Source organism: Vicugna pacos, chromosome 3, assembly GCF_048564905.1.
Source record: "Vicugna pacos chromosome 3, VicPac4, whole genome shotgun sequence".
Lineage (NCBI taxonomy): Eukaryota > Metazoa > Chordata > Mammalia > Artiodactyla > Camelidae > Vicugna > Vicugna pacos.
The window spans coordinates 40,126,652-40,149,229 of record NC_132989.1 but is presented as its reverse complement, the minus strand read 5'-3'; the positions used below and the strand labels follow the sequence as shown (position 1 = coordinate 40,149,229).

Here is a 22,578-nt window from a genome sequence, read left to right as displayed (position 1 = left end):
GTTTCAGGGACAACCGAGAGAGACATTCAGGATCAAAGAGCACTTGGTGAAATAGAAGTACACATGAATCCTTAAAACATTCTCAGGAATTCAGGCCTAAAATAAACATGTATCTGACCTGAAACCTTTGAGCCATAGAACTTTCTATGACCTGGAAGAGATGATAGAGACTACCTAGTTCAATATCCACAGTTTACAAGAGACAAAACTAAGAGCTAGATGGCTTAAAGACTGAAGCTACAAGGTGTGGTAGGGAAGGCTGGATGTAAATCAGAGATGCCTGCTTCCCCTCCACACGGTGGAGTGATGCCCAGAAAGTGACTGCGCAGCGAGAGACGTTCCTCTCCTCAGTTAGCACGGTGGGGCCATCCAGCCTCGTCTCACCAGAGAAATGGGAGTGGAGATGATGTCAGTCACTTGAGAGACAAGGTGTTAAGAAGCAGGTGTGCCTGTAGTCCTTCCCTGGTCGGTTGACTGGGTGTCAGTGCCACTAGATGCTTCGGAAGCCATGTTAGAAGATGTCAGCGCCATCTCTGGATTCTTGGATGACTCTGTGAAGCCAGCCTTTCACTCTCTTAACCTTTCTCTTTCTTTCTGATAGTTGATCTTTCTGAGGAAGACGTGTATTTCTTTTGTGGTACGGTAGGGTTTCTTTGTTAGAGTAATTAACTTTACCTTAATGATGTGGAACTAGGTCCCAGATTTGATTTTCAGCAATTGATGTCTGTAATAGGCTGCTGTTTTTTCCCTCCGTATGCCCAAATAGAAAACATGCTGTTGGCCCATGGTGAGCCATGTCTTATTTTTAGACGAGCTTTTAGAGGTAAGAATTTCAAGGATAGACAAATATTTCAAGAAGCATATTAAGAAATGTGAGCGGTAGGGAGGGTATCGCTCAGTGGCAGAGCACATGCTTAGCATGCACGAGGTCCTTTGTTAACCCCCTAGTACCTCCATTAAAGTAAATAAATAAATAGACCTAATCACCCTCCACTTCAAAAATAAAAAACACAGAAACAAAAAGTCTTTTAAAAGTATTGAAAGAAATGCAAGAGGTAGCATCAGGATAAATGATAAATTGCATGTCAACTCCTGACTAATTAGGTTGATAACTGAACTTCTTTAAGGACCGAAGTTGAGGGGAAATTTTCACATGTATTATGGTATCAAATAGAATTTGCGTTTCTTCAGCATGGCTGTTATCGTCATCTATTTGTATATCTACCCTAGACAGACTGAGAGGCGAGGCAGAGGCAGAGGGAAAGTTTAGTGTAGCCTGACTGCTGAGCACATCAACTTGAGGGCTCTGGAGCCAGATTGTCTGGGGCTAAAGCCTGCTAACACCGGCCCTGTGACCTTGGGGATATCACGTGTCTGTTCTGCAGCCTCAGTTGCCTTATCTGTAAAATGAGACTGGGTGGTGGTCCGTATTTGATACGTTTATGAGAAGGATGATATGAAGTATTATCTAGAAATTAACCCAACACAGAAACATAAGAGATGCTCTTTCGGGGTGGAAAATGATAGAATGCACTATTGATTGATGAGCTTTGTACGGTCATCCAATGTAAAGAAAAACAAGAATTGTTAGAGGAAGGATATGAGGCTTCTAGATGTTATCTACACATCGATACTATTTTTGTTCATGAATATTACAGAAATTAAGTGCTTTCCTTTAGCTATAATGCAAGTAGTAGGGGAATGAATTGTTCGCCATGAGCATGCTGGAAGGTGTAACTGACTCGCGTAGATACTGTGCCGCCTCTCCCGTTCTCCATCGTTTCCCATCAGAACTAAATGAGGTAAGCTTTGGGAGAAGTTCTTCATGAACTGTGATGCTTTATTAGACACTTACCCATTCATTTTCCCCTTGAATGCGTGTTTATCAAGTGTGGATAAGGTATCGTATATTCAGTTAAGGACCGTGGTAGTTATTTAATGGTCTGGCCATGGGCTTGGTCATCCTGCAACACCAGATCTAGTGACAGGTTACAGACACACGGTTTTCTGATCATGTGCTGCACTGCAGAAATGTGCAGAGCTGAATGAAAATAGAAGAGAATGACAAATGACTTCATTGCTAAAAACCTTTTTCTTTCTTTTTTAGAATAATTGATCCTAAATCTAAACTTGCCTTCAATTAAATTTCAAGGTCAGGATGAAAGGGATTATTATCTCTTTCTCAAATTGTTAATGATGCTTACAGCAGGAAACCAAATCTGGATTTTCTGAAAATCAAGATTTATTACCTAATGTAAAATATTGGTTTAGGCTTTCCTTGGGTCAATATTTACCTGGTGTGTCTCTGTAGCATGGCTGTCATTACAAAAAATGTCTGTTTTTTGACCTCATGTTGACAAACAGCTGTTAGAGAAGCTTGAATTCTCTCTTTTGAATTTGTCTAAGTAGATGCCATTAGTTGCAGCACAAAGTGAAGAGTTGATCCAGGAATCTTTGTGAGTTCAGGCTTCCTGTGGTCCAAAGGGAGCTGTGCGAACCCCGGCAGAGCTCCGTGTGACTCGGTGTGACCTGTTCTCACTGAGGTACGCTGTGGCCTCCAGGCAGAGGACAAGGTCCTGAGAATGAGCCTGGAAGGGTGCATCTGCAAAGGTCCGCCACCAGAACAAGCTGGAGACAGAGCAGGGAGGATTTTCTAAGGATGCTTTTCCTCTCTGTCAACTAGTCCACTTGCTGCCTTGAGTGTATGAGTAACAGCACTGGGATCACAGATGCATTTGGAGAATCATTTGCCAGCAATAGAGTTTTATATTTTGTTTTAATAACCATTTATTATATACATAGTATCTGCTCACTGTGGGAAAGATAAACTATAGATTAACATAGAACTATAGATGAACTATAGAAAAATAGCAACCAGAATTACCCAGTTCCTACTGCCAGTGGCTTCTAGGGTTTTTCTATGGTTATATCCACATATATTTGCACATTGTTTTGTGACTCTCCTGTTACTATGAATCTTTAAGGAAAGATTTTGAACTAGAACATTCTTGAAAATGATCAGCATCCCTAGTATATTTGATGTTCCTGGATACCTTTGATATATATTATGTCAAGTATGACACTGAATAATTTCATAGGTGAGATTTATGCACATATACTGTCTTCACCCAGTAGTGTGAAGCCTTTTAGTAGAGTGAAAAGAACATGAGTTTCAGAAGCCGACAAAATAGTTCCTATTTTACTTTGTTTACTTACTGGCTGTGCAACCCTGGCAAATTACATAGGTCAAACCTCATCAAACTGCCAAACTACGACCCTTTTTGACTTAGAAAAATTGCAGTTTCATATGGTTTAGTCTAATTCCTAAATGCTTTGAGTTTAGCTTTTTCAAGTATTAAATACAGGGTGATACTGTCTAGCAGGGAATTAATTGAAATTAGATAATATTTATAAATTACTTGGCATATAGTTGATATTCAACAAATGTTCATTGCTTTCCCTAATATCTTCGTTGGGGATATAGCATATGCTTGGGAGAGGAGTGAGCATGGGTCTTTCAAGAAGTAGATGCCAAAATGGAATAAATGCACAAGAAACTTTTTAAGGAAAATGCTTCTCAGAGAAGATAGAGCTCCAGTGGGGATAGGTTGGTGGAACCATCAGACCACAATGGAGGTCTGACCTCATGTGAAGGAGAGAAGGAAGGAAGGCAGGTTGGATGGAAGGGTCTAAGGCCTGAGGAAAGTTAATCAAGGTGCTCAGGAGTCCTGGAGCCAAAGCTGCCCATTCGAGGAGTCCCGTGTCTCCCAGGAGCTGGGCTGCCTGAGTCTCCCTGCCACACTTGATTGTTGGCTGGGAATAACGTGGGAGGCACATCCTCAGCACAGGGGCAGGTGGCATTTTCAGAGGGCAGCCCCTGGGCCCCCAGTCAGACATCACACAGGTACATTCTTAAGGTCACCACTTATGAATAGCAGACATTAATCAGTGTAATATGTTGATCACTATTTTGGGAGGATTGAAATTAGAGTTTTGGGAATAATTAGTCTATAAGTGAAGTTTTTCCAGCACTGTTGATGACTCCTTCTCCGTATCTACCCCCACATTCCCCTCCAAGTTAGATCTTGCCTGACCCGACCCTTACTCTGCTCTCAGTCATACTCCAAATCTCTTTTCTTTTGGCCTCTCTTCCCATTTACATGCCGTGAGCTCTAGAAATCCCTGAGAATGACATTAAGTTGTTCGTAATCATCGACAAATGATCTAATTTTTGGATTTTGTTTTTGGTTCTTCCTATTGATATGACAAGAGTCCTGACATGAACTCACTGTCCTTTTGCCTCTGAGTAAGGGAGTCCCAGAGAAAGAAAATAGGAGAGCTGGTGGGAATAACATCCAGAGACCAGAATCGTCATGACTCCATAATTGCTGCCAAGGGTATTCCTGCCTGTAGTTGTGATAATTATATTATAATTTCTGAATATTAATAAGCTGATGAGATGGTATGATGCTTCAAGATGTAGCTGCTTGGCTTTTTTTTTTTAGAGGGGGTCATTATGTAAAGACACAGGAGGAACACATAATGAGTAATATAATGTTTTGGTTTGGGGCCATTATGAAATACTATACTGTCATTTTTCTAGTTAACGAAAATCACATGCTAATGTCACATCATCAGAGCCAAAGATGATTGACAAACCTGTCATGTGTACACAGTTTTCTGCCTTCTCTAGAGGTTTAATACATTTCAGGAGTCATTGTAATTGTGTTAGAATTTATTCTTTGCAAAACCATCACTGTCAGTGAGCTAATATCAAAGTTTATATTAACAACTTAAAATAGTTCCAACCTTTAAATTGTTGACATGGAAACACATCTTTCTTCACCTTATCAGAACTCTGCACATGTGCCTATGTGGATTGGGCCCTGGGTTAATCAGAAATACACGGTTCCGATAGTGCCTTCAAGTCAGCAAGTTACGAAGGGAAACATTATTATTCATATATTCTGCATATCTACAGAAAACAATCATTCTAATGGCATCACCATGTTGGCTCTTTTTCTGTTGTATTTTACTGGTATAATCTTCAGACAATCTTATATTTCTCAGCTCCAGCACCAGAGTAATTAACAGATGTTTACTTTGCAGAGAAGGAACAAAGCTTATTTCTGTGTCAGTATTATCTTTGAAAGTTGAAAATATTTTTTTGCATTTAGCTTATGGTATTAAAAAGAAAAGTGATGAGGGAAAAACTATATTCCAAACAGCTGATCCCTAAACTATATAAGAGAAAGGCAGTTAAGGAGCTTGAGGTAACCGTGTAGCATCACGAACTCAAGCTCCCTGGGCCGTTGCTGTTCATTGCGCTTTGTTTGAACTGTTAAATCAGGCATTTGGGAGAGCGTTAACTGGCTCATCTATGTGGGTGCTTGGCTCTGATGGCCAGAGTGAGATCCTGATGCCTGAATGTCACTCACCTGGATGGCTTCCTCAGGATTCTGTGTTTTTTGGGCAAAACCATGTTTGAGAAATGATCTGGTGCAAATGAGTTGCATCAGGGTTTGGCCACTTCCAGATACTCATAAAGAAAGATGGGATATCTTCTTCAGAAAGGGGCAGGCAGGTCAGGGATGACTAAGCTGTTCACATAGATCAAAACTCATGTTTGAGATTTTCCCTTTAGTACTGCACCTAGGTGAGTCTGAAATTTAAAACTTCTGGCATACTGCACTGAGAAATAAACTAATTAATTTTGTCCCCTTTGTAGATTTTCAGGAAATTCGAATATTCACACTTACCATGAGTCGAACTCTAGGAATCCGTCTTTTTCAGAGCAGAATATAATTTTTCTTTCTTTGAATTCATAATACCATCAGGGGATGAGGATCATGGTGCTGACAATCCACGTCAATAAATAAAAGGAAAGAGGATGAATGGTTTTACACAGGGCTGTAAGGAGGGGTGTGGTCCAAGACAACCTGTTGGAGCCTGCCATGGCATGATTCATCCCTCTGGGTTTCAGGCTTTACTAATAAGTAAAAAGCTTCCTCATCTGTAGCATGCAGTTTTGCAGTCATTCATGTAGTCATTCACTCATCCATCTATCCGTTCAACCAGCAGGTAGTTACTGAGCATTGGCCATGTGGCAGGCACTGTGCAAGCTTTGGAGATGCAACAGTTCCTGCTTCCCTGGATCACAGATGCTAATAGTAAGGGTTATAGAGCCAAGGGAGTGTTGAATTGCTCAGTCTCCTCTAACTATATGGCCTTGGCATAGAAGACAGGTTCATGTGTCCTTGGTGCCTAGCCTAGGGCCGGGCATAACAGAAGTGTGTCGCCTGGGACGTACTTGAAGCACTGCACTCTGGAGGTCCTAGTCCTTTCATTTAGAGCATGCAAAGTCTATTTATTTAGATTCTTACTAGCAGTAATAAGACAATCAATGTTACAGTAGTTGGCACAGCTCACACTTCCCCCGTCACATTCCATCAACTCCTGCACACATCCACAGTGCTGGTGGCTAATCCAGAATTCATTCCTTATAAGCCCTTCTGTGTGGGCCCAAAGAGTCAGATAAAGCCATGTGCTCCGATCAGCATTTTAGTGACTGGAACACATCTGAGATGTTATTGTCAGCTCTGATAACAGCTCATAGACTCCAATAAATTACATTCAGAATAAATCCCCATACAGTGATCTTGACCTCCAGAGCATTTATTAAATTTTGGGAGAAGTGTGTAAATACCCCATCTCAAGCACCTTTTTCTCAGTGGATCTGTGTGATTAACTTCAACTAGTCACTACTCTCTTTGTACTTTTTTTTTGACGTGAAAATTGTTGTTTGCCCCTAAAAGATGGCTGGCTGATTTTATTTTGTGGGGTGGAACCAAAGAAGTAAAGGCACGTGAATAGTAAAATCAGAAGTCACTTTGCATTTGATGCTGGGTTTAAACCCTTCTGATGATTATTGCTGATGAATAACACTGGTGGATGTGGCTACATTTGTCCTATCAGAGACGTGACATCGTGAAACACCCCTTCTTCAGCAGGGCGGCACAGACTCACAGATCCTACCCCTTAGCTAAGTCCCCTCCATTTCCTCAGGTAGACCTTCTTCAAGTTTCTTTCTAAATGGCTTTAGTTCTGAGCCAGGTGTAGCAATGCAAATCAGAGAACAGCCCACCTGGGCAAAGAAGGGCTCTGGGAAAGAATGAATGTAAAAGAGAGAAACATTTTTAGTGCTTCTGCTATTCCTGAGGATACACACACGTATCCAGGTAACAGAAGAAGCTTACATCATGCCCTGTGAGATGAAATAAGGTCCAAGCACAGCTCAGGGGCCCGTCGGACCTTGATGCTCAGGGACTCAGCCTCCCGTCCTGGGGCACATGGATTTCACTGAGCCTCAGAGGTGAACTGTCTGACCTTGCTATTGACACTCGCCATCACTTGGGAGCAGCTTAAGGCAAACTGGGAAGTCAGAGAGGGGTCAGTGCTCATTAAGTCAACTGGCTATAGGTATAGCAAATGAATGAGCGGAGCCTGAGGTTGGGTATTATGGTACCTGGGGCCCAGATACTCATGTTCAGTTATAGTGGAGTATTGTCCTCTAGTGTCGGTAACTAGGTTTAGGGTTGCTAAATCTGATTTTTCAGGGTAGAAGAAATTCAGATTTTTATGTGAATCTCTCAGTCATTAAATGTTGGCCCTAATTTTAGAAAATACACTGTTCTGACACACATGAAAAATATATATATTTGAAATGCCAGGTTGCAAACTTGGTTTAAGAATGCAGATATATTTATAACATTAGTAGCCTTGGCTCTCTGTCACCTGGGAACACATATTTGATGGAACCTATTACCTGAACTTCAATGCCACCTGAAGGGCAAAGTCTCGACTTTCCTTTGGCAAAGGGAAATCCGGACACTGGTGCCAGATAAATTCTATTTCTATCCCTAAAATAGAATTTAACATGAAATCCTGTTAAATTCTGAGAAACTGGGGACCACAGGACCATGATGAAACCACCTGTCTCAAGCAGAGCTTGACAGATTACAGGTGGCCATAGATTGTCCAAATTCCACAGAGATGCCAATTAACCGCCTCCCTGTGAGTGGCCTGAACAGCTCACAAGACTTCCCACGTGCATCATTTTATCGGTTTCTCCTCTATAAGGGGAAGTACTGTCTCTCGCAGGTAAGTAAACAGAAGCTCACAAAAGTGAACGGATTAAGCAAGTTCACACGTTCCTGCTTTGTACACCTAGCCTTTGTTAGATGTTTTCAGTCTCTTTTGTTTTTTTATACCAGTTCCTTGTGTCCTCCCTAAATTGGGGGTGGGAAGAGGGAAGAGAATGTTGTGTGTAATGGGGAGACAGTGCTGATTTAGTCCTAGGAAGGACTGTTGCCCAGGAAACTGAGAGATGATGGGAAAGGAGGCAGGACTGGGCAGAGAGAGCTCTTCTTGCAACTCAGCTCCCGAGTATTACTCACACTGACTGTCCATATTCCCAAAAAACCATGGCTGGCTCCTTGTACATAAAGACGTTGACTTTGTGGACTGCTTCTCCACCAAGATTCTTTAAGGTCTTATAGTCTCTCTGAGCCCATTTTGAATAAGGAAGTAAACACGAGTTTTAATGCTTGTGGGTACTTGACTTGTACATCTATAATAAAAAATCTAGTACAAAATGTGATGTAAGTCAAGAGTCAACCAGGGAAACAGACCTAGCAGGAGATACATACAAGGACATTTGTGGTGAGGACGTGGCTTTTGTGATGGAGGTGACTGGCTAGGCCAGTCTAAAATCTATAGGGCAGGATGTGTGGAAGGGCAGGTTGGAAACTCTTCGGCCTGAGCTGAAGGTACAGTCCACAGGTGGCATTTCTTCTGCAAGGAAGCCTCTGTTCTACTCTTGAAGCCTTTCAGTGATTGGATCAGGCCCACTCAGATTCTCGAGAGTGATCCTCCTTAAATTTAAGTCATCTGGTTATAACCTTGCATGACATTTACAGAATACAGCAGCACCTGGATTAGTGTTGGACTGAAGCACTGAGCACGGCCGTTTCAGCAAGCTGACACGGAAAACTGGCCATCATGTGACCCATGTAACTTACTGCCAGGTCTCTGCAATTTAAGGTGTCAGGCCATTTATCCACCTCTGCAGAGATGTGGAAGACGCTGTGGCAGAGAGCAAGGAGCGCTTCTCTTTCGCTGTGTGGTGGTCACGGTCCTCTTTCTGTCGTTGACACGTTCACGTGTGAGTACCCTGCCCATGTGTGCAGAGAATTTCAACCCAGGTGTAGTGGTGGGCTTCCTGGCTTCTTAGTGGCCACAGGTATGGACCATGGCAACAGATAAAACCATGAAATAGGGGATGTTTCTCAGACTTTAGCCACTTTTGAATAATCCTCATGATTTTTTTAAGTCTGGGTGCCACTCATACTTAGTTTCAAATGTGTTACTGACTTTTCCACTTTGGACAACACGGCAAATTGAGGTCGTAGTGAACATCATCTCTCTAAAAAGCACAAAATTACATATAAAAATTAGCCATGTTTGAAAAACAACAGGCTTCATGGCCAGAGCATAAGCATGTGACTTGATGTTGGGGAAGTTCAGAGTATATTAGCTCTAAATACGAGTTCTAAGAGCAAGAAACCGAGACTGTGTCATCCTTAGAGGAACTGCAGGTGTGGCCTTGGATGGGGAGGAGGCAGAGCTCTTGCCCGAGACCCTTTTCTAAAGGTGGAATCCTAGAAGAGCTGCCCATTCAGTGCTAAAAGAAAAGAAAAGAAAAGAAAAAAGAAAAGAAAAAAGAAAAGAAAAGGTCCCCAGCTGGCTAAGGGAAGGAACAGGAAAGCTGCAGGGAAACAAGATGGAGGCAAAAGAATCTCCCATGGGAAATCAAAGCTCACGCGTTTTGTGACACACAGACACATCGACACTGAATTCAAATGTATATTGCTTACATGATATGAGACACATAAACGGAAGCGTTACTGGAAGATCTGGCCCCACACTGATGAAATGTGAAACATGGCAGAAGCAAACACAAACACAAAAACATTGTGGAAGGACACTTGTACGACACAGGGCACATAAGGATTTTCTGGGGGAGTATGAGTCCAGGAGCAGGTGACAGTGAAGATGAGCTCACGATGGGAACAAAAGGTACACACAAGCCATGCGATGAAATGCACACCACAGTGGAGGTTTAGAGGACAAAACAGCTTGAACTTCAGTAAAGCAATCTGACACTGTAAGTTTAAAATGATTAAAGAGATAAAAGTAGGAATAAAAACCATAATGAAAGAACTAGAGACTATTGAGGAGGGGAAGACAGATTTGTAAAAGATAAAGAACTCCCAGGAACTAAAAGGGACACTGAAATTTTAAAAGGGATTGCTAATTAGAAAAATGTTGCCAAGATTTTTAATGTTCCAGTGGTTTTCCCTGTGTGGAGTGGAATATTCACTACTGCCTTTTTGTTGTATAATGTTGAAAATATTAACATTTTCATTTCTGTCAAGCACAGAAACCTCCAAATATTTCAATCCTGCTAGTGATTAAAATGTGGGCATTTGAAAAAAGACATGCAAACAGCAGTTTTAGTCAAATTTTCCAAACCCTTTAAAAAAAATTCACGAGTGAAATATGTCCCGTTCCCTTCAGGGCTGCAGACATTTTAAAGACAACACAGACACATAGACATGTGACTAATGATTACAAAACACTGAATATGATGGAACTTCACTCCTGTGATTCAGTTACGTTACATGATGAAAGGGAAGGGCTTTTGCAGATGTAATTATGTCCCAAATCAGTTGCTTTTAAGCTAATAAAAAAGGAGTTTATCCTGGTTGGGCCAGATTTGATTAGAGAGAAGCTCATAAAAGAGGAACTGAGCCCTTCCTGAAGAGAAAGAAATTTCCTGCTCAAGGCAAATGGCCATTTGTGAACTCCGATCTGTCAGGGGACTGGGAGCAGCCTTGGCACGTAAGGGTGGACTCAGCTGGTAACTAGCAGCAGAGTGAGGAGTGAGCCGTGTAACTGTATGAGGGGAATTCTCCCAGTCAACGAAGGGAGCTTGGGAATGGATTTTCCTGTGAATCCTTTACTGAGACCTTAGTCAATCACACCTGGATTGCAAGCTGGTAAGAACCCAGTAAAGCCATACCTGGACTCCTGGACCACAGAAACTGTAAGATAATAAAAATACACTGTTTTCAGCCGCTAAACTTGTGGTAATGTGTTACATTAACAGTGAGGAATTAATTCACTCTCACTGTTAGTGTTTATGCCAGTCGTGTGGACACACTAGGGCATCCCCTCTGCGGTCAAGGACAAGTTGTTAGATCCCCTACCTCTTGGACCTCTTTGGGTGTTGGAGTCAGCGCACGTCATACTTGAGATGACTGCTCTCATCCATTCTTGAGTGACTTTCAAGGCTAACAGAGTAGAACAGAGGCTGGATCAAGAGGTTTCTGCAGCAGAGGCGGGTTGTTGCCCTGCTGCTCAGTCTGTATCACCCCGTAGATCCAACGGCGTTGAAGTTGAAGGTATCCATTAGGCATCAGAATGCCATGAGCCATCTCTGGAAAGTGCCCATAGATAAAATCTGGGGAGTTCCTGCTTTGTGCAGAAAACAAGTACTCTGTGTTTAAAACAAAGTTCCTGGCATGCTTGACCCTTGTAGAAACCGAGGGTCTGACTAGATGATACCCATGGTATTTGCAACCAGAATTACCTGTCAAGAACTGTGTACTGCCAGATGCACCAAGCCATGAGACCAGCGAGGCGGTGGCAATCCACACATGATGAAAATGGCATATTTGGGATCAGGCCTGGGTAGACTCAAAAGACACTAACAAATCACATAGAAAGGTGAGCCAGACCTGTATGTCCCCTACTTCTATGACACCAACCCCTCTTTATCAGCCCACAGTATGGCTTCAGAAGGATTTCTGTATAACCAGTTCATAAAGGGGAAGATCTCAGGACTGGAACCAGCCTGGAATGAGCGCTGTTGCATTAAGTTCCACTCAGGGCAAGTGCTCCAGGACAGGGTAAAGGAAAATCTTCGTCTTAAGCAGAGATGGGAACAAACACTTGGTTATTCCCTTTGTTTGGAAAGAGAATGGAGGTAGGAACATATCCTGAAATCCAGGGAGGTGGCAAATAGTTTGGCTGGCTGGCCGAGCTCTAGAAAAGCAGCATGAGGTTGAGCTAATTGGATTGGCACAGCATGTATGAATCTTTGTGTTTCGTCTTAGAGGATGCTCTCAGAGAACAAGTGTGCAGAATGGCTCGGTCTGTGGATGCCGTACATCGTGTCTCTTCATTCTCTACTCTGTCACAATGGGCATGTAGACAGGGGCCATGATGGAGGTATGGAGGCTATTCAGGTACAACAGGAACTCCCTTTCACCAAGGTTCATGTACCTACCGCCACTGCTAATGTCCTATTGGCTAACAGCAGACAGACACTGAATCCTTGATCTAACACCATTCTTTGGGTAGACCAGACAGCTACCTGGAGTAGGGTTGCTAGATATAGCAAATAAAAGTACAGCATGCCCAGTTAAATTAGAATTTCAGGTAAACAATGAGTTATTTTTCAGCATAAGTATTTGGAGACATACTTATACCAAACAATGCACATGTTTATCTGAAATGTAACTTTAAGTTGGGGCTCTGCCCTGATCCGGCAAACCTAACCAAGAGGCCAATCAATTAAGTCAGATTACTTCCATTTGCAAACGAGAGGGAGGCAAAGAGTGGCTTTACAGGAATCAGTATCTGTTCTGAATATAAGTTGAATTTTCCTGCTTATAGTATACAGAGAACACCTGATTTATCAGCATGTATCCCACTGAGCATTGTCTTGGATTGATAAACTTATTTTATAGGAGAGGGGGTGTACTCTGGCCTTATCTTATCTTATCTTATCTTATCTATTTCCAGTGACCAGCCAGACTAATAAAATGGCTTACTAATAACTTATCTAAGGTACTAGTTGGGTAATATTAATCTGGAGAGTTGAGACCCTGTCTTGTCAGAATATATATATATTCATTAAACCTGCCATCTAAGGTGTGAGAAAAATTATTTGATGAAATTCACTCTTGTTTCTTCATTTTTTCCTACTAAATTCTGTTTATTGATTTGTTTTTAGATTTAAAATATTTTCATTGAAATATAGTTGATTAACAATGTTATATTAGTTTCAGGTGTGCAACATAGTGATTTGATTTTTTTGTAGGTTAGAACCTTTATTTAAAGTTATTATAAATTACCAGTTATGTTCCCTCTGCTGCACATATTGTCCTTGTATCTTACTTGTTTTATACCTTGTAGTTTGTACCCTTTCCCCACTCTTCTCCTCACTACAACTGCTAGTTTGTTCCGTGTATGAGACTGTTACTTTTATTTGTTTTAGTTTTTAGATGCCACATATAAGTGAAAGCACACTGTATTTGCCTTTCTTTGCCTGACTGACTTCACAAAGCATAATACTCTCCAGGTCTATCCATATTGTTGCAAATGGCAAAGTCTCACTCTTTTTTATGGCTGATTAGTATTTTATTGTATATATATACTACATCTTCTTTATCCATTCATCTGTTCATGGACACTTAGGTTGCTTCCATATCTTGACTATTCTTAATATTACTGCTATGAACATTGGAGTGCATATATCTTTTTAAATTACTGTTTTCATTTTCTTAAGGCTATATACTCGGTAGTGGACTTGCTGGATCATATGGTAGTTCTATTTTTAGTTTTTTGAGACACCTCCATAATGTTTTCCATAGTGGGCTGTGAAGTTTTATATTCACACCAACAGTGTACTAGTGTTTTCTTTTCTCCACATCCTGGCCAACATTTATTACTTGTTGTGTTTTTGATCATAGCCATTCTGATAGGTGTGAGGAAATACCTCACTGTGATTTTCATTTGCATCTCCCTGATAATTAGTGATGGAGATCATCTTTTCATGTGCCTGTTGACCATCTGTAGGTCTTCTTTGGAAAGATGTCTTCATATTTTCTGTCCAGTTTTTAATTGGCTTGTTGAGTTTTTTTGATACTGAATTACATGAGCTCTTGATATATTTTGGAGATTAACCCTTCATCAGTTATATCATTTGCAAATGTCTTCTCCCATTCAGTAGGTTGTCTTTTCATCTTGTTGATTGTTTTCTTTGCTATGTAAAAGCTTTTAAGTTTAATTAGATCCCATTTGTATATTTTTGCCTTTGTTTTCATTGTCTGAGGAGATACATCCAAAAAAATTGCTAAAATTTAAGTCATAGAGTGTTCTGCTTACATTTTCTTCTAGAAGTTTTATGGTTTCAGGTCTTACACAAAGGTCTTTAATCCAATTTGAATTTATTTTGGTATATGTTGTAAAAAATGCCCTAATTTCATTCTTTTACATGTTACTGTCCAGTTTTCCCAGCACTTCTTATTGAAGAGACTGTCTTTTCCCAATTGTGTATTTTTGCTCCCTTGTCTTAGATTGAGCATTTGTGCCTTGGTTTATTTCTGGCTTCTCTACTTTGTGTCTTTGATCTATGTATCTATTTTTGTGACAGTACTGTAGTATGTTGATGGCTATAGTGTAGTCTGAAGTCAAGGAGCGTGATGCCTCCAGCTTTGTTCTTTTTTCTCAGTATTGCTTTGGCCAGAGTCTTTTGTGGTTTCATACAAATTTTAGAATTACTTGTTAAATTTTCTGGAAACTGTCAAGGGCATGTTGATAGGGATTCTGTTAAATCTATAGATTGCTTTGGGTAGTATGGCCATTTTAACAATAATAATTCTTCCAATCCATGGACATGAGATATCTTTTTGTTCCTTTGTATCACCTTCAGTTTCCTTTATCACTGTCTACAGTTTTCAGAGTACAGTTCTTTCACACCCTGGGTTAAGCTTATTCCTACATACTTTATACTGTCTGCCGCAATTGTAAACAGGATTGTTTTCTTACTTTGTTTATGACAGTTCATTAGATTTCTGTATGTTATTGCAAATTTACTGAATTAATTTTTTAAATAGTTTTTTGATGGAGACTTTGTGGTTATCTTCCCTTCTAATTTGGGTGTCTTAATTCTTTTCCTTGTCTGATTGCTGTGGCTAGAACTATGAATACTACATTAAATAGAAACAGCAGGAGTGGCAACCTTGTCTTGTTCCTGATTTTACAGGATAAACTAAGTTTTTTGCCATCAAATATGATGTTAGCTGTAGGTTTGTCATAAATGCCCTTTTTTATGTTGAGATGTTTTCTCTTTACACAAATATTGTTGAGAATTTTTATCATGAATGGATGTTGAATTTTGTTAAATGCTTTTTCTGTGTCTACTTGAGATGATCATGTGATTTTTTAATTCTTTATTAATGTGGTGTATCACATTGATTTGCATATATTGAACCATCCTTACAACCTTGGAGTAGATCCCATGTATGATCCTTTTTATGTGTTGTTGAATTCAGTTTGCTAATATTTTACAAGGAATTTTGCATCTCTGCTCATTAGGGGATATTGTCTTATCATTTCCATTTTTGAGTCTTTGGTTTTGTTATCACAGTATTGGTAGCCTCATAGCATGAATTTGGAAGCATTCCCTCTTCTTCAATTTTGGGAATAGTTTGAGAAACATAACTCTTCTTTGTATGTTTGGTACAATTCCCCTGTGAGGTGATCTGGTCCTGGATTTGTTTATTGGAAGTTTTTTGATTACTGATTCAAGTTCAATGGTAGCATTCAGTCTGTTCACTTTATGTCTTCCTGATTCAGTCCTAGATGATTGTATCTTTCTAGGAAGTTATTTATTCTAGGTTGCCCAATTTGTTTTCATGTAACTGTTCAAAGTATTCTCTTGTGACTGTATTTCTGTGATACTGGTTGTAATTTTTCTTTTTCATTTCTTACTGACTCATTTTGGTTCTTCTCTGTCTTTTTTCTTGATGAGTTTGGCTAAAGGGTTATCAATTTTATTTATCTTTTCAAAAAAAGAGTTCTTGTGTTTTTCTTATGTTGTTTGTTTGTTTGTTTTGGTCTCCATTTTACCTTTTCCTCTCTGATTTTCACTCTTTCCTTCCTTTTGCTGCCTTTGGGCTTTGTTTTCTCTTCTTCTTCGGCTTCACACAGATGGTAGGTTAGGTGCTTCCCCTGAGATTTTACTTGTTTCTTGAGGTAGGCCTGTATTGCTGTCACTTTCCCCTTAGAACTGCTTTTGTTGCATCCCATAGATTTTGGAAAGGTGTGTTTTTATTTTCTTTTTATCCCAGGTAATTTTCTGATGTCCTCTTTGATTTATTTCACCCAGTGGTGTTTTAATATCATGTTATTTAGTCTCCCTATGTTTGTTTGTTTGTTTTTTCCTGTTTTTCTTAGTCTAATTGCCATCTAGTTTTGTACCCTGTGGTCAGAAAAGATTCTTGATGTAATTTCTGTCATCTTGAATTTGCGACCTGTGTGTATCTTTAGCTCTGAAGTGAATCTCTTGTAGGCAGCATACAGATGAGTCTTGTTTTTTTAAATATAATCAGCTACCTATGTCTTTTGATTGGAGCATTTAGTCCATTGACATTTAAAGTGATCATTAAAGTGATTCGTGCTTACTGCCGTTTTGTTACTGGTTTTTGGATTGTTTTTGTAGTTCTTCTCTGTTCTGTTCTTTGTGTTTTAGTTTCTTCCCTTGTGATTTGGTGATGTTCTTTAGTGTTGTTTGTGTTCTGCCTCTCTAGTTCTTATTTATCTACTGTATGTTTTTTCCTTGTGGTTACCATGGAGTTCATACATGTTGGCTGTATCTATATCTACTTATTTTAAACTGATACTTATTTTACTTTTGATGTAATCTTAAAGCTCTCCATTTTTTAATCCCTATCCACCACACTGTTTGTGTTTCTGGTATCATTTTGCATGTTCATGTCTATTCCTTAACTGGTGTGGTTAGAGTTGATTTTACAGTTTTTGTCTTTTGACCTTTGTACTGGTTTACTTAAGTGGCAGATCTCCATTTTTCACCATATGTTTGCCATTACCAGTGGGATTTTTTCTCCTTCCTATAATTACTTATTTTTTGTTGTAGCCTTTTCTTTTGCACTTAAAGAAGACCCTTTAACACATCTTGTGAGGTCATTTTAGTTGTGATGAACTTTTAGTTTCTGCTTGTTGGAGGAACTCTTTATCCCTCTTCAATTATGAACGGTACCTTTGCTTTGTAGAGTATCCTAGGTTGTCGGTTATTTTCCTTCAGCACTTGTCTTGGTGTTGCACGTCTTGTTATTGCAACATCCCTAGGCAGTCTCTCTGTGCCTAGTGCCTTTGGTGGGAGAGCTCTGATCTGAAGTGAGCAGGGGCCATGTCTTCCTCCAGGGTGTGCTTGCAGTAACTGTGTTAATGGGAGGTAAGGCTGGAGTTGGAGGGGCTAGAACCAGATCTATGTGTAGGTTGGGATTTCTCCTGTTCTTATTGTCACTGGCATATTGGGAATGGGGACAGGGCTCAAGGGGCTGGAGCAGAAGCTCTGATGGAGTTTCATTTCTTCTGGGTGTGATGAGAGTCTCTGCCTTGGTTTGGGATGTGGTCAGGTCCTAAGGGCTTAGGGCTGCCTTCCTGTGCTGATTGCATCCCCCCTCCCCCCACTGTGTACACCTTGATTAGAGATCAGTTCAGGGTGGAAGGGGTTGGTGCCACAGCACTGAGCAGGCCTTATTCCCTCCCAGGTGTGCACCAGGATGCATGCTCAGGTGACGGCTGTCTCTGCCCTGGATCTAGCCTCGGTCCCTTCTAAGTGTGTGCCTGCTCACTGGCCAGAGGCTGGGCTGGGGTCTGAGCCATCTCCACTCCCTACCTGTGTGCACACTCTTGTTGTCAATGACAGGCTCTGCTTTTGTGGGGAGCAGTGCCAGAGCAAGAGGGCTTGGAGCAGAAACCTGGTATGGGTTGGGGTCTACACTGGGGTGGTCCTGGCAAATTGGCTGGAGCCTCAGGCTGTTTTAAGTCTGATGTCTCTGCTGTGATCAGGAGAAAGCAAGTCTGTGTGCTTGTTCTTTAAAAAAATTTTATAGCCCTTAGGTAAGCCTCATTGGTTTTCAAACCGGCTAAGGGCACTCATATTCCTGTGAGACCCCAGGGCTGGGGTGCTTCATATGAGACTTGAACCCTTAACTCCTCAAGGAGGATCCATGAGCCTGTGATATACCCTCCTCTGTGTACCCCACTAGGGGTGCAGGATCCAACCAGATTGCTTCCTCTCCCTTCCTACCTGACTCCATGTAGACGTTTATTACAGCCTTGGTTGAACAAGAGTTGTTCTGCCAGCCCCTAGTTGATTTCAGCAAGTGTTATTCTATATGTAGTGGTAGTTTGATGTGTTCATGAGGGGAGTTTCATGTATTCATCCAGCATCTGAATCTCTTCCTCTTTATCCATTATTTTAAAAAAGTCTCGATTAAATAAAAACACAGTAGAACTCCTTTAACCTGAGATGAGATTATGTCTAGCTAACATCATTTGAATGGTTAAAAAAATAGAAGTGTTCTCTTTTCAGTTGGAAACACCCTAAGAACACCTGCTATTCCAACTCCTATTCAATATTGTCTTAGAGATCGTCTCTAGCAGAGGGAGAAAGATCAAATAAGACAAGGACTGAATATTAGGATTCCTGTGAAATGGAGTGGTTAAAGCAGAGTGATGGGGAAGGAAGGAATTTCAGTGGGTGAAGGATATAGAATGTGACTGTGAACATCCAAGAGTATAGATGATTCTTTCAAGAAATCTGGCTTTGAGGAAGAAAAAAGAGAGAAGGCGATGCCTTGAGATGGGCGTGAAGTTTAGGGAGACTTCAACCTTAGGCTCATACAGGGATAAGAAGGAGCCAGTAAAACGATGCTACATGCGCAGGTCCCCGAGAAGGAGGGAAGAAGGGGGGCCCAAGAGGAGGGATACATTTTGTTTTTTTCAACAACAGAGTCAAAAGTCTCTTTGTTTCATTACACAATAAGATTTTGCTTATTTGGACTTACTAATTTATAATTAGACTATATCACAACTTGAGATTATTCAAATATGGACAGAGCTAAAGTTTATCTTTGTGACATGTTTTATTATATTTTAATTGGTTTTACCAGTGAAATCAATAGTGTAAAGAGAATTCGAGAGGGGTGTTTATCCCACTGAAGAAGTCTTAAAAAAAAAAAAAGTGGAAGCATTCTATTTGCATACCCACAATGGTGTACTAGTTACAAATTGCTCTTCTGGACTTACAGACATGAAATAGCCTCTTTGGTTAATAACAATTGTTACCCTCAGGCTGTAAAGGAATACAATGGTAGTGTTCCAAAAATATTGTATAATTCCTTATTTTAATTTGGAAAGCCACTTTCCCGTCTCCCAATTATTCCAAATTAATGAGGTTTTGCTGTAATGCAGAGAGAGAACCCAGAGAACGTTGCCCAGTTTGCTGACCAGGCCATGAAACTTGAAGCTGTGTTTTCCTTTTTCTTTCTTTCAACCCAAAGCGCTTTTCCAGAGTCGAATTCAAGCTGTGCTCCTTTCACTCACACCTGGTACAAGTGTTGGTCCCCGCTTGGCCCCGTTAAGTGGAGGTTGTCTGACAGTGTGATGTCCTCCCAGACTCAGAGCCTCTGCACATAGAAAGCCAATTTACTTCTTGCTGCTTTGTCTTGGGCACCTCACAATGTGCTCTAATGACAGCTCAGCAGTTTTAATAGCCCTTTTTAATGGCTAAAAACAGACCGGGTCTGTCCAAACATAGCCTATTCACCAAGTCTCGTCAAAACAATTCAGTTTAGCTATATGATGATGCAGCAGACCATGGAAACCAGTCACACAGGCTCTATTCAAGTCCGAAGTTGGACCCCGGGGCTAAAGCAAGTCAACCCAAGCAATGGTCATATTAAATAGTGTTTTTTTTTTTTTAACTGTCTGTTTCTGAAACAGGGCTTCTGTTTCAGTGGGACAAAGCAGGCTCCACTTGCAAAAGCAACTCAGCACAATTTAAAAAAACCATTAGAGAAACTTCTTCCTTGAAGGGGTGAAGGATTTTCATTTGGACTTCAGTGTATCGTTTGTTCTTGAACACCTTTGTTTCACAACACAAAAAAAGAAAATCTGAAGCTAGCTGGTGGGTAATTTCTTTAATTCTCACCCAAGTTAAAAATCTCTGTCTTTAGTGGAACTTTGTGACTTTTCTATCTCTGTCATCAGGTGGTTTTCATCTCGAGTTCTTTATAGTGTCCTGACCTACAAAGGGATAGCAATAAAGGGAATACCAAGTGACACTTAAAATAAAAAATAACTAGTTTCTCCAGGCTCCCTCAGGGATGTAATTTTAAAATGTAAATGTATTAATGATCCTTCCATGAAAAAGCGCCTTTCTCTGCACTCTTAATTTTTTTGAAAGACGGATTTCTAGGCAATATTTAACAAATGCACATTTAATGATGCTGCCATAAATCACTTCATTCAACTGTTCTTCTCATATACACGGAAATTATAAACTTGTTTGCTTGATGCTGGTTATTTATCTTCGATGTGCAGGGCTAGAGTTTTTATTTCAGAATGAACTGTACATATGATAAAAAAAAAGGCTAAATTGTTAATGGAATCATATTTCAAATCGTTGCCTGCTCCATTGGAACTTTGTGGAGCAGTGACGATGACTTTCAAGCCCAGAGAACAGGTGAATGAACTCAGGACCATTCCTGATGGGACCTTCAGGGAAATGACAGAACAGTAAATAGCTCAAAGTCTTAGGAGAGGCTGTAGAAGAGGCAGCCATTAATTGTAAGGGTATAGGCTTCTCAGATGACTTAAAGCTGTTCCTTTGTCTCTCAAAAAATGGGAATGATTGTTGAGGTCAGGGAAAAGGAAATAATCCCTTCAGCCGGATGAGATAATAAATGAAATCTGGAGGAATCATTAAGTCTTGTTATCAGAAAGGTGTGGAGAGTGGAATGGTTGAGACTAAGGCAGTGCTGGTAATGGGCCCCTACTGTGCATGGCTCCTCCAGGGGGAACTTGTTCTAGGAATAGTAAATGGTGGATCCCGGACCTCCAGTCACATGTTGATGTGACCGTGCAGTTCCGTGGGGTCTCTTTGTTGGACCAGGCTGCCTGAGACTTGTAGGGACAAGCAGTACAAGGCAAAGAACAACGCTGACCGGCAAGACAGGAGCACAGACCACTGCTTCCACCCAGGCTGTAAGTGCAGTTCCCTCTGCTTAGTGTAGAAAAGAATTCCCTACGGCTTCTAAGGGTTGGACTGACGTTGCCCTGTAATGAGGTGGAGCTGGTTCAAAGGCAGAGGTTTGAGAAGAGTAGCAGATGGACACAGCAGTTAAAGCCAAAATCCTTGTACAGTCTGAGTACACAGAGTTCTAGCCTGTGGCACAACCAGTGTGTCCTCACAACTACAGAGTCACCCTAGCTGATGTGGCCTGAATCCCAGGTGTCAAGGACCTGACCCATGTCTGGTGACCCAGCATGGGCATCTGCTCCTGACTTAAGATCTACAAATAAATCCAGCCCATTCTGACTTTCTGGGTGTCTGGATCACTTCTGCCCTTTCTGGAATGTGAACCCACCGTTCCACACCCAGGCTTGAAGCGGCCTGCACTAGCTTCAGGGACCGAAGGTGACAACTGTTGCCCCCTTACCTCGCTGCACTTGTGCCTGTGTCTAGGTCGGAGACATCTAGAGGCCAGGACAATAGTAAGTTGTTTTGTGGGGAGGGCAGTGGAGTGGAGGCAGGCGGCCCATCTGGTCACGCCATAAGCCTGCTGTCCTAGGCTCTGGCAGGGGACAGCGGTCAGTTTCCCTCGCATGGTAACGCCTCTGGTCATGTATCAAGTTCACCTAGAGTTGGTGGTAAAGCAAATCATTTCTAATACCTCTACCTCTTGGTCCCTGGTGGTGAGTTTGGCTTCACGCTGGCTACAAAATTCAGACAAGAGTGTCCTGCATAGTGCCTAGCGGGGAGACAGCCAGTGGGGAGGACCTGGGGCACGTTCTGTATTTCAGCACCTTTACTGAGGTGGTCGGAGCCTGTCACTCACGTGACTGACTGGCGGCCTTCGATACGCTTTCCAGGGCATTTAAGAAGAGCGGTTTTTTTCTTTTCTCTGTTGCCTGTGTTGCTGACACTAAATATTTAATCACTAACAAGGACCACGGTGACAGTTCCTCAGAAGCGATGAATGATGAGCCCCTGTGCTCTGGGGAGCTCCCTGTCGTTGGCTGATGGGGTTGACACTGCACGCAGGGGCTGAACGCCGATGACTCACCGCTCGGGGTGAAAGAGGAACATGTAAAGGCGAGAACACTGACGAAACTCAGCGTGGAGAGGCTGCTTCGTCACGGCTGTGCGATCATTAACAGTGGCTTCAGCGACAGCGGTTCACCGGGTTCATCTGACTTTTTTCCAGATTTATCAAAGTGTCTTTTCAATGTGTTCTGAAATTTCCCCTTTTCTATTCCTGTGGTTTATTCCTGTCCTGAAAGGTATGAGTGTTTATTTTTGCGAATGAAGAAGCTGCATCCTGGGGAAATTAAATGGTTAATCCTGGCTCGTGC

The 22,578-nt window shown here is 41.3% G+C and overlaps 1 long non-coding RNA gene across 1 annotated transcript in view; it reads left to right on the top strand.

The window, feature by feature from the left end:
- LOC140689521 (uncharacterized) overlaps positions 1-22,578 on the top strand; it is a 200,163-nt gene that overhangs the window by 156,914 nt on the left and 20,671 nt on the right. The gene's annotated exons all lie outside the window — the stretch shown is intronic.